This window comes from Ovis aries, chromosome 9, assembly GCF_016772045.2.
Source record: "Ovis aries strain OAR_USU_Benz2616 breed Rambouillet chromosome 9, ARS-UI_Ramb_v3.0, whole genome shotgun sequence".
In the NCBI taxonomy this organism is placed as follows: domain Eukaryota; kingdom Metazoa; phylum Chordata; class Mammalia; order Artiodactyla; family Bovidae; genus Ovis; species Ovis aries.
In genome coordinates, this window is record NC_056062.1 from 25,738,827 (window position 1) to 25,751,585 (window position 12,759).

At 46.2% G+C, this 12,759-nt stretch overlaps 1 long non-coding RNA gene across 1 annotated transcript; it reads left to right on the top strand.

Annotated features, from left to right (window-relative positions):
* The first annotated feature begins 24 nt into the window (after positions 1 to 24).
* On the top strand, positions 25 to 2,859 carry LOC132657163 (uncharacterized). Its single transcript, XR_009594937.1, has 2 exons — positions 25 to 2,097; positions 2,255 to 2,859. It is a non-coding gene; the product is annotated as an uncharacterized LOC132657163 (long non-coding RNA).
* The last annotated feature ends 9,900 nt before the right edge of the window (positions 2,860 to 12,759 follow it).

Consider the following 12,759-nt stretch of genomic DNA (forward strand, 5'->3'; position numbering starts at 1 on the left):
GCCCTTCCAGGCAGTGGTGGAGCCAGGCGGCGGCCGCGGCGAGCCAGCCGCAGCGGTAGCCGCGAGATGCGCAGCCCGGGGGTCCTCCGCAGCGGAGACCCTCGCCTATAAAGGGCTGGTGGGCGGGGACTCACCAGAGAGGATCTTTGTCTCCCCCGCCCTCTGCTTTGGGAACCCGGGAGGGGCGCTGGTGGGGAGGGAGGGCGGGAGGGGAGGAGATTCAGCTCTTTGAGCCTGGCACTCCAGTGCGCCGAGCTCTCGGATGTAAACACGGTCAGAGCGCCGCATGAATTAACTGCGCGCGCCTACCATTTTCTTTTGCTCCCGCTCAAACCGTCTCTCTGCTGCTTGGTTCCTGTGGAGCAGCGCTGTGTTGGACAAACCGCATACTTGTCCTGTGTTCTTAAATCATCTGGGGGCAGAACCGCTCATCCCTAGATGCTGAGAATACACCGTGTACCCACGGCTGCGCCATGCACGTCCCGGGTGGACAGGCCGGGAAGGGGCAGCCTTTGGAAAATAACTCCTACGAAGAGAGGAGGAAAGAAGGGGTATTGATGGGCGTGCGCTCTGAGTGTGTGTGTGCTGGGGGGTTAAGTGTCGATGGGATACATGATCAAAGGTATGGGGAAGAAAAATGGTGCCTGGAATTACTAAAATAATTCAGCAACGCGCTGCCACGTATACTTGGAGAGCGCGGTATGAATAAACACCCATTGCATTTGTTGGGGGTGTTATGCATTCTGGGTGTGCGCAGCTTTCTCGACTGCGCACCTTCCACCCACAATGAATCCCCCGATTGCTGCCAAAGTCGCAGAGGACCCCCACTCCTGGCTCTGCCCGCGCAGACCTACACGGATCTCCGTGGGGGCCAGCGTTCCTCCTGCCCCTCCCCCCACCCAGTACGCGCTAATCCCTGAGATCTTTCTGCGGGTTCCAGAGCTGGAATAAGGGAGGAGCGCGCCTGCGGGTGCGCGCCGCGGGGGACCACCCCCGTCCCTCTAAACCCCCATCCCACCCCCGCGCCTCTCTCTCGGAGTTCCCAATTCCGCAGCCAGGTTTCAGAAGAGAGACGAATCCTCTTTGCGCCCCGTGGCGCCGGTTTGCACCACTCTGGGGCTCCCAGGTTTGGGGAAAAATAGAAGGCGCTAGACGGGAGGATACAGCCCGGGGGAGGGGGGCGCGAGCCTCAGGACCAGACTCCCCAGAAGAGGGAAGGGGGCGAGCCGGAGGATCCTGCCTGGGGAGTCTGCAGAGTCCCCGGTGAGGAAAACCGTTAACTCTTTCCTGCTAGGACAAACCGAACGTTGACTTCCTTTCTGGGTCTGCTTTTCTCTTTATCATTGGGCTCGAAATCACACACACACACACACACACACACACACACACACACACACACACACAATGCATCGATTCTCATCTAAGGAGAGGAGCCAAGTATTACTTCCGTTTCTTGGGGGGGGGGGGGGATGTGTGCTGGCAGTGTCTTGAGCCAATTAAAAATTGGCCGAATTTCAGGCATTGATTTCCTAGTTCACTGACTCTTAAATTTTTTCTGAATACCATAGTGAAGTGTGTATGTATAGTAGAATCCACGTACATCTGTATACTTTTCATGTTCACGTCAGCCTAGAATTTTGCCCAACACGACACATGATTTGTTCACTCCCTCAATGAATCTATATTTAATATATAATGCATATCCCCTCGGGATTTACTAGTTTGCATTATACAGAGGCGATCTATCCCAGCCCCAGTCCCTCATCCAAGGGCGTTATAACTTTTCCACGCCCCTTCCCCCTCCTTCCAAAAGTGAAAAAAATTTGGAACGGGGAGGGCTCGCCTATGTCATGCCTGTGTTTGAGATAAATTATTACCCGTTGAGTTTGCTGCTCGGCATTCGATTGTTAAAAGAGTAGTAACTTCCTCCAAATCAGGCACAAGGCACAAGTCGGTTTTAATGACTGCAAATTGCTCCAGCCTCCAGGTCTTTGCCGCAAACGCAAGTGACCAATCCCTAGCCAGAGTTTTGCCGCAAAGCGTCTTTCCCTGCCCCCTCCCAGAGCTGCACCCGCGCCCCAGGTTTCGAAAGTTAAAGTAAGTGTGCCCTCTACTGGCAGCCTAGGTCGCTGCGTCTGGATGCCAGCTGAGGGCGGGCTGGTCGGGTGGGGGCAGGGGCGTCCGGGAGCACCCGGCTGAGGAAGGGGCGGTTCCTTAAAATGAGTTTCCAGCCGCCGTTTTATGATTCCTTCAGGCCAACTGCAGAGAGGTGGAAAGAAGAGGAATCACCGGAGAGAAAAGTGGTTCAGAGGAGGCTGTCCAACTGCATAAGAGGTGGTGAAAATGAACCCATAGCTACCTCCGGGCTGGCTTCCTAGGTGGCTAAGTGGTGGAGAATCTGCCTGCCAATGCGGGAGACGCAGGAGACCGAGGTTCGATCCTTGAGTCGCGAAGACCCCCTGAAGGTTGCAATGGCAACCCATTCCAGTATTCTTGCCTGAAGAAATCCCATGGACAGAGGAGCCTGGCAGGTTATCATCCATGGGGTCGCAGAGTCGGACATGACTGAGCAACTGAGCACGCAGGCACTTACAGACAACGAACATCACCCTATAGAGAGCTGATTCCATTTATGGGAAACAGTGAAATAATTAACAAGTATGCACATGAAAACAATTCCAGCAAAATTCTAAAGCAGCAAAACACGCTTTAGACCACACACCATCGAAACCAATCCTCTTCTAGCCACCAAGTTTTAGAGAAAGACGTTAGATTTATTGGGGAAGTGAAGGCAAGGGGAAAGGTGAGGAGCTAATTTTGCTTACTGTTTTATTTAAATAAATAAAAAATTGGTGAAGAGCCAGATGTTTTCATCACGATGAAGGGGCGGGGCATTTGGGATTCCACTGGGAAAAAAGTGTAAAGGATCATTTTAATAAAAAGCTTTCATATCAAAACAACTGAGCGATAAAGGTGGAGGTAAATGTGCAGGAAATTTACATAGCATGCTTAATGAGTGTGAATATTTCAGATAGGTCTCTGTGACCAGAAGGATGCTTGACAGTGTCTGATCACCGAGATAGATCCTCAGGAAACGTGACAGCAGGAACTCCTTCCTGGAAAAGGTCTCTTGAGCTGTTTTCCTAGGAATCTTGTACTTTGGCATTACTCTGTGGAGGCTGAGTGACTGCTCTCTACTGTGGCAAGAAAACACACACACATACACACACAAACTCAAAACCAGTAAATCAAGCAACAACAATAAAAGTAGGTCTAGTTTGATCTCAGATGGTAGTTTCTGAAAGCTGCTAAAGATTACTGTTATACCTGTCTTAAGGTCTGACTACCAAACCATGCCAGCCATGTGTAGGCAATGTGAACCCCAAGGAGAGATGCTGTTGGTGGGTTCAGGACTCAACCTTCTCTCCCAGGCTAGTAGTATCAACTGTGGTGTTATTTTCAAGTAGCAACCTGGAGTTTCGTGCTTCCAAATAAGGTAGGGGCCATCCCATTTCACAGCTGAGGAAATGGAAGGCCATGTCTCAGCAAGGCTTGTCTTAAGGGACTTCTCTATCTTTCTTTTAGTAATTTTAAAGAGCCATTTGACCTAGAAGGGACATTTGCTGGGTTGAGAAATGGCAAGGGAATTTAAAACTAATAATATCATTCAAGATGACCAAAGAGATGCACGTTACTGTAAAATAAAAGTTATAAATAGAAAAATAACAGAACTTAGAATGAGACGAAAGAGTTTGTGACCCTGATCACCTGGAGATAGCTGATGAAGTTTGTCTTTTAAGAAAAGTTTTTAAGGGACAGCCTCAGTCTTTCTACTTCCTTTGGGAAGTCAGTGCAAGGTGTCTATTAAATGAACATTTCTGGTTTGCTGGTCTAAGGACGCTCCCAAGCTGTGTCTCCTTCCTTTCTGGGGTACTGCTGGATTTCTAAGAAGAGACAGGTCGCCCAAACGGCAGCTCTGTTTTCACCCACAGGGTTGGGACTCCAGGTCCAGTATGATTGCCTCACGGAAGAGAACATTGTGTCACTGCAGGAAACATTTATATTTTTTCCTTCAGGATGGTATAACTGGAAGTCATTCAATCTCTGCATATTCTTACAATGACAGTCATGTGTCAGTTTTATACTTAGGAAAAATGAAGTACAGAAAGAATGAGCAATTTGACCACACTTTCTCCTTTCTTTGCAGGCACAGGATGGTGAGATCAGAATGCGTGACTTGTATAACGTAACACCAGTTTCCTCCCCTTCTATCTCTCCCCCTCCAGCCCACCCTGAGAAACTTTCCTATGGATCTTCCTTAGACAAGAGCAGTGGAAAGAAAATGGACATGGGTGATCAAAAAGCTAGCTGCAACCTGGAGATGAGACAGAAAGCCCCTCAAAGGTGATTGGAATGCTATTTCAAAACCCTTTTAGGGACTTCCCTGGCAGTCCAGTGGTTAGGACTCTGTGTGTCCAATGCAGGGGGCCTGGGTTCAATCCCTGGTTTGGGAAACTAAGATCCCACATGCTGTGTGGCCAAAATCAATAAGTAACTGACTTTAAAAAAGAAAGAAAAAGAAACAAAAACACTTCAAGTCATTGAAGACTGTCAAGGAAAGGGTCGGGGGAGAATGATAAATACATACATAGCTCCAGCAGAAAGATCATTTGGAAAGGACTGTTAGATTAAAACCAAGCTAGCCAGGGAATGTTAAAAGAAGGGAAAGTCTGACGAGCATTTTAATGCCAACCTTGTTCCCAATGAGAGAAGTATAGGAAAGCTCTCCAACAGACAAGCAAATGAAATCCAGCATCATTAATTCATAGGAATGATATAAAAAAAAGCAGTGAAGAAAAGCTTTGTGCCTTTTTAAAAATGCATGTTTTTGAATGTTGTTTCTCTCCCCCCACTCTTGCTTCTAGCATACTGCATACATTAAAGAAGCTGAGAAAGAAAAAAAAATCAGCAAGTGTTTTTAACATAAAGCTCTAAAGCCTGCATTTCCTCTGTCGCGTTGAGTACGTTCAGTTGCCTGTCTTACCCACGGACCTTAGATGCTGGCAGAGGGTCCGAGTTGGACTTGGTAAACCCTGGTCTCCTCTCCAGCTTGGCATTCTTCTTTCGCTCCTTAGTCCTTTGCTGTAATCTTGTCTCGCTTTGTAGCTGCTAGAATAGACAAATGGTTCCTTTGTTTAGCCTCTTCAAAGGCTTGGTTTATTGTTCCGTAAGTGCCAAACCCAAGCCAATCTCAGAAGTTTCCACACTTTCGCTCACTTGGCCTGTCTTTGCCATGGTCCTTTTGGGCAACATCTGTCGCCAGGATGGACCCTAGCTGGGTTGGAGGTGAGGAGATGACTGAAATGGAGACTCACTGGGTAGAAACTTCTACGTTTCAATCTTTGACCTTCCTTTGGAAGCCAGGGGGATGGGAGACTATTCTTTGGACAGGCTTGTGGAGATCCCAAACCAAGGCTTTTGGACTTTGTGCAAATAGCTCACCCTTGGTTGCTCGTAGTTTTAAATTCTGTTCCTTCTGTGACTACCTTTAAATGGATTTTGTGACAGAAGGGAATTTCTTGAAAGTACCTAGTGCCCTTGGATCACCTTGGCCCTTTTCCATTTTCTTAACTTTGCTGCTGCCAGGGAAACTGATGGATTTCGAGGATGATTTCTTCTTTGGTAGATCAGTGGTCTTTGACTGAAGGTGATTTTGCCCTCAGGGGATATTTGAATATGCTTAGAGACGTTCAGGGGTTGTTACCAAGGAGTGTTCCTACTAGCATACACTGGGTAGAGGTCAGGAATGCTGCTAAATGTCCAACAGTGCCCAGGACAGCCCCCCAACAGAACAGTGTCAGCCCTGATACATCAGAGTGAGAATCCCAGTGTGACTCCTTCTGACATTAACATATCCAGCTGCTTCTTCCATTTCCACCGTTGACTCTTCTTTCTCCTCTACAGGTTGCTCCTAGACTTGGCTTGCAGTGGATTCCAAAAGGTTCTGAGGGTCCCCTTCCAGTTAACCTTGTGCACTGATTCGTTCACTGCTAAATCTGGCAAATCCCATGACATCTCTAAGTCTCACTACTTTTCTCATCTGTAAAGCGGGACTGCTGTCATCATAGTGTCTTTCTCTCTCTCTCTCTCTCTCTTTAATTGGAGGATAATTGCTTTGCAATATTGTGGTGGTCTCTGCTGTACATCAATGAACATTGGTCATAATTGTATATATACTCCCTCCCACCCTCCTGCTCCCCATTCCACCCTTCTAGATGTCACAGAGGGCCAGGCTGGCCTCCCTGTGCCATACAGCAACTTCCCAGTAGTTATCTGTGTTACACATGATAACGTATGTATGTCAATGCTGCTTTCTCGATTGGCCTCACCTCTCCTTCCCCCGCTTTGTCCACAAGTCAGTTCTCTATGTCTGTGTCTCCATTTCTTCTCTGTAAATAAGTTCATCAGCTGTTTTTTTTTTTTTAGATTCCATATATATGCATTAGTATACAGTATTTGTTTTTCTCTTTCTGACTTACTTCAGTCTGTAACAAGCTCTCAGTTCATCCACCTTACTACAGTTGACTCACATTCATTCCTTTTAATGGCTAAGTAATATTCCATTGTATATATGCAGCATAACTTCTTTATCCATTCATCTGTTGATGGACATCTAGACTGCTTCCATGTCCTGGCTATTGTACATAGGATAGCATCTTTCTTATTGCTGCTGCTAAGTCACTTCAGTTGTGTCCAACTCTGCGTGACCCCATAGATGGCAGCCCACCAGGCTCCCCCGTCCCTGGGATTCTCCTGGCAAGAACACTGGAGTGGGTTGCCATTTCCTTCTCCAATGCATGAAAGTGAAAAGTGAAAGGGAAGTCACTCAGTCATGTCTGACTCTTCGCGACCCCATGGACTGCAGCCCACCAGTCTCCTCCATCCATGGGATTTTCCAGGCAAGAGTACTGGAGTGGGGTGCCATTGCCTTCTCTGTCTTTCTTATTGAGGATATCATAAAGATTAAATGAGATAATGCATTTGATACAGAACCTGGTACTTGGACTGGAGTAGGAAATGGCAACCCACTCTGATATCTTTTCCTGGGAATTTCTATGGACAGAGGAGCCTGGCAGGCTATAGTCCATGGGGTCACAAAGAGTCAGACTCTATTGAACCCACTCACACATGCACACTAATTCTTGGCCTATGGTCAGTAAATGCTAGCAATTGTTAGAATTTTCGCAGAAAATTATGGATTGAGTTAGTTTAAGTTTAATGTATTCGTATGTCATGGTGCTTCCCAGAGAGTTCCATGACATTTCTCGCCTCCATCACTTCATCAAACTTGAAAAACGGTGGATGAGTACACATGTGACATTGGACAGATGAGAACTGGAGGGGGTGTCTCTTCTCCCAGAGAGATTACATAATGTTTGATGACTAATTCCTAACCCACCCCTCGCCTGTCTCCATCTGCTGTAAGACTGAGTGACTCTTCCTGCTCTAAGCCGTTTCATAGATCCCTTCATCCAGAAAGAGCAAAATTCTGGAAGACCTGCAAGGTCGAATGATGCATTGCTCTTAATTAATACAAATCCAGGCATTCTGTTAGAATTACCCTCCTTTGACTGAATTCATATACTGTCTAGTAACTGACCATCAGTGTGGTCCTGCCAACCCCAGAGTGAATTCCTGGCTGAACAAAGCTTCTGCTGAAATCTACATCTGTTTTCTTGCCCTGGTGAACTGACAGGGACATTGGGAAAACTATTCCTTTAAAGCATAGACTGATACCCTAATTGAAAAGCTCTTCCCAACTTCGGATCCACACTTCCTTCATCATGTTTTAGATCAAGGGGTGCAAACTAGAATGCTTCCAGGGGCCCAGCAGGCAATGTAGATGAGGAAGCCTGAAGGGAGTGGTGAGGACTGCGGCAGACGGGAGAACATTCGTCTGTATGCAGCCGGCAGTTGCTGCTCGGCATCTGCGGGTTGTTGTCCTTCAATACGGGCTCATTGGTGCCAACACTTCCAATTTTTCAGGGAAGGTGGAATTTCAGGGAAGGTGGAATATCAAATGCTGGCAACTCAGTTTAAAAATTATGCTGTGCTGTGCTTAGTTGCTCAGTCGCATCCGACTCTTTGCGACCCCATGGACTGTAGCCCGCCAGGCTCCTCTGTCCATGGGGATTCTCCAGGCAAGAATCCTGAAGTGAGTTGCCATGCCCTTCTCCAGGGTACCCTCCCAACCCAGGAATCGAACTGGGGTCTCCTGCCTTGCAGGCGGATTCTTTACCAGCTGAGCTGCCAGGGAAGATTATATATAGAAGCGAAACCTGCTTGCGGGATAGATTCAGCGCTCAGTCTGCCTGTCTGAGATCTCTGCTCTTACATGTTAATAAGCCACCTAAAGAGTGTTCCTCTTCTGATAGTATTTCCCCTTCCACTGCAAGTCTTTTTATTTATTGATTTTTTTGGTTATGTTGGGTCTTCGTTGCTGCACAGGCTTTTCTCTAGTTGCATCCAGTGGGAGCTACTCTCTAGTTGTGGTGCGTGGGCTCCTTGGCATGTGAGATCCTCCCGGACCAGGGTTCAAACTCATGTCTCCTGCATTGGCAGGCAGATTCTTTATCACTGAGCCACCAAGGAAGTTCCCCTTGAGAGCCTTAACTGTCCATGCTTTTGTGATAAGAAATCTAACAGTTTACTGCTTTTATGGATTTTTGTGATTCCAGGCACAGAAATTTCTGGGGTCAGAAGGGACTGTCATATTCACGTTGGCACCCACTAAGAAAGCATCTGCATTGCCACTTGCAGAGTCTGTGGTCTCCAGGGCCTACCACACTGCCTGCTGCATTTTTTTTTTTTTTGGCTGTTACTAATAGTGCTGTTATGAACACTCATGTACAAGTTAATTATTTTTATTTTTCTGTTTGCCTGAACCAGGTTTTAGGTGAAGCATATGGGATCTAGTTCCTCAGCCAGTAATTGAACCTGGGCCCCTTGCATTTGGGAGCATGGATTCTTAACCCCTGGACCATGAGGGAAGTCATGTAAACGCTTATTGAATGAGTGCTATCAGAGGAAGCTCCCAAGAGGAAGACATATGTAGCCCAGCCCAGTTTTAATCCAAAGAGAGAGATCTGAGAATTCTTCCTTGCTTCAGTTCCACTGATGGGTGGGTCTTGTTCACATTCCTTGAGGATAGTTGAAGCCTGGAGATGGCTGAGGAGGACGATGAAGACAGAAGCCATCCAGATAAGCAGAACTGGACTCAACGACCAAAAACCAAAGAGGGTAAAATAAAAACGAAACCAGAATCCACAACCACTTAAAACAGCACCCCTGCAGGTCCCTTTCCTCACAAGTTTATAATCAAACCCAGAGGAAATTCTTACCAGAATCCAGCAGAAGAAAGGAGGTGTGTGAACACGGTTATTGGAGCTGGGCAGGGAGAAGCTTATTGTGCCTGGCTTTTCACAGGGAAAAGTTATGATCCTTTACTGGATATGAAGTCAGTTTAGCTGGTAGTGTTGTCCTGAAGGTTAGCTGAGAATACCAGCTGTCTTCAAAAACCATAGGTGTGGTAGTTCACAAAAGTGGACTAGCAAAGAAAGTATCCAAGCTATCAAAGAATATTACTAAGCATGGTTTTATGAATCCCCCTTCTCTCTGTATGAACTTGGTTATGACACGAAATGCACTGCATCTCTTTTGTTGTTCAGTCACTAACATGTCCGATGCTCTGCGACCCCATGGACTCCAGTGCGCCAGGTTCCCCTGTCCCTCACTATCTCCTGGAGCTTACTCAGACTTATGTTCATTGAGTTGGTGACGCTATCTAGCTATCTCATCTTCTGCCATCCCCTTATCCTTTTGCCTTCAGTTTTTCCCAGCATCAGAGTCTTTTCTAATGAGTTGGCTCTTCACATCAGGTTGCAAAGTATTGGAGCTTCAGCTTCAGCATCAGTCCTTCTAATGAATATTCAGGGTTGATTTCCTTTGGGATTGACTGGTTTTATCTTCTAGCAGTCCAAGGGACTCTGAAGAGTCTTTCCAGCACCACAATTTGAAAGCATCAGTTCTTCGGCACTCAGCCTTCTTTATGGTCCAACTCTCAAATCCATTCATGACTACTGGAAAAACCATAGATTTGACTATATAGATGTTTGTCTCTGCCTTTTAATACACTGTCTAGGTATGCCATAGCTTTCCTTCCAAGGATCAAGTGTCTTTTAATTTCATGGCTGCAGTCACCATCCGCATTTCTAATTGTGTATTAAAAATGTTAAAAATTCATTGCATTATCTCATTAGGTCTCCACAGTAATCCTATGAGGTGCAGATTAGTATTCCATTTTACAGATGGGGAAAATTAATGCCTTGGAGGGACTTGTTCAAACTCACACAGTGAGTGGCAGAAGTGGCATTCAGCATCCAAATCCTTTTGATGCCACAGTCTTGGGTTCATCTGTTCCACCGCAAGCCTCAGTCAGCCCTGATGCCCAGTGCTTGCCATGTCTCTGCTGCTGCTGGCCAGGGCCAGTTTTCTCTGTGAAATGCTAGCGGGATCAAATTGAGCACTTTGCTTCTCATGGCTACCCTACACATGTACACCCTTTTATATATACCCATTATATCCTGCTGTATAATTGCCAAGGAGGCAAGAACAGCATGAGTGTCAAGACAGTGGACAATCTTTGCCCTCCAAGAGGCTTGGTTCTCTCTCTCTGAAAAATGTCTGGAGACAGCTAATACGTGTGTTTGGGAAGTAGATTTCTATGTTAGTGAGAGAGCGAGGGCGGTGGTGGTATACATAGGAGAGACTAGATTGTGGCTGTCCTGGGAATCCCTGTAAGTCCGAGTTCAAACATCACGCTGACTGTGGATTTGGAGGCTTTGAGAAATGACTTCAATGAACAGAGTCTCAGTGTCCCCATCTGTAGGAAATTGTAACAAGCCTAACCCCCCAGAGTTGTCCTGAAGGTTAGCTGAGAATACCAGCTATCTTCAAAAACCATAGGTGTTTTGGGTATCATTACTGTCTTGAGGGTTTTGTTTTCATTTTAGTATTCTGGAATTAAAAACTGTTTGTTTTTTTTTTTTTTTTGGCATTTAATTACATGGATTAAAAGTCCTGTTCTCTTCAGAAAAAAATAAGAATTAAAAAAACATATAGTTGAAAAGGTAGAAATGATTTTTATAACTCTGTACAAGCCAAAAACAAAAAAAAAAAAAGGAAGAAGAAAAATGCAGCTATATAGTCTTTAAAAAAAGGTATCTTGGTATTAGGATTAGCAGAATTCTTTATCTCACAGCTTCCAGTTTCTTCATTTTTTTTTTCTCCACAATGAAATGCTCTTTCTTGCCTTGGGGGCTGATGCAAGGGTTCTATGGGGGCATGCATAGTAATTTCCAAGCTATGTTGCCTGAGCTGGCATTTTGGTGGGTGTCCATATGTAATAGGTCTTATTATTATTATTATTATTGCCATGCTGCATGGCTTGGGGATCTCCCTTTCCTGACCAGGGATTGAACCTGGGTCATAGCAGAGAAATCACTGAATTGTAACCGCTAGACCACCAGGGAACGTAGTCTCATTATTGAAGGTGAAGCAGAGGCTGGGTAACCATGCTCGTCACTTTCTGCTTGCACACCCAGGCAGTCACTGCACCCTGCCTTCAGCCTACAAATTAAAGTGAACTCCTCCCTGTGACCTCAACGTCAATGCCCTCGGAAACTCTTGCTGCCTGCCTGCGGCCATCTTGGAATTCTCACCCTCGCTGCGTCTCTACCGGGAGGGATGTGGGGGAGGGAGTTGACGTTGGACACTGGCCAGGGGACTTCACAGGCCCAACAAAGAATTTTTTAAAAGGGTGGAATTGGTAATAGGCAGAGGGGAATTCCACGGATAAATAATAATTTATGCAAGGAATGCCATCTGTTTCTCTGTCGAAGCATTAGTGCATAATTGCGGGCTCAATTCCCTTCCTCTTCCTTGCCCTCTACCTTTCAACTCCTTAAATAATTATATTGACACCTCCCTGGCCTGACTGGGTGGGAGGAGAGGCAGAAGGCATCCTGCTTGGATGCTTGTTGCCTCCAGTGTGCCATAAAGCTGAAATAATTAACTGTAATGCTCTAAAGGATTAAACACTAAACAAAAACTTATTGAAGTTCTGGCCAGTATATCTGAATATTGTGCTGGAAATTAATGAAAACCGGCTTCACTGGAGATGCAAGTGTTACTGGCTCAGTTGTGTCCGACTCTGCAGTCCCATGGATTGTAGCCCACCAGGCTCGTCTGTCCGTGGGATTCTCCAGGCAAGAATACCAGAGTGGGTTTCCTGCTCTAGGGGATGGATCTTCCCGACCCAGGGATCAAACCCTGGTCCCCTGCATTGCAGGAAGATTCTTTACCATCTGAGCCACCAGGAAAGCCCTACTGGAGATGTAGGATTGAACATTAAATTTGGTCTTTGAATAAAAACTCTATTGTAGGATTCTCTAATTGGGTTAGGAATCAAAAGCTATGTGCCCCCAATCCCTCTCCATGCTACTGTACTCTAACTTTGACATCTACCAGAATGTTTAGAAACTATTTATGTTTGAATTCTCTGTCTCTTTGGAGAAGGAAATGGCAACCCACTCCAGTATTCTTGCCTGGAGAATCCCATAGACGGAGGAGCTTGGTGGGCTACAGTCCACGGGTCGCAAAGAGTCGGACACGACTGAGCGACTTCACTTCACTCTCTGT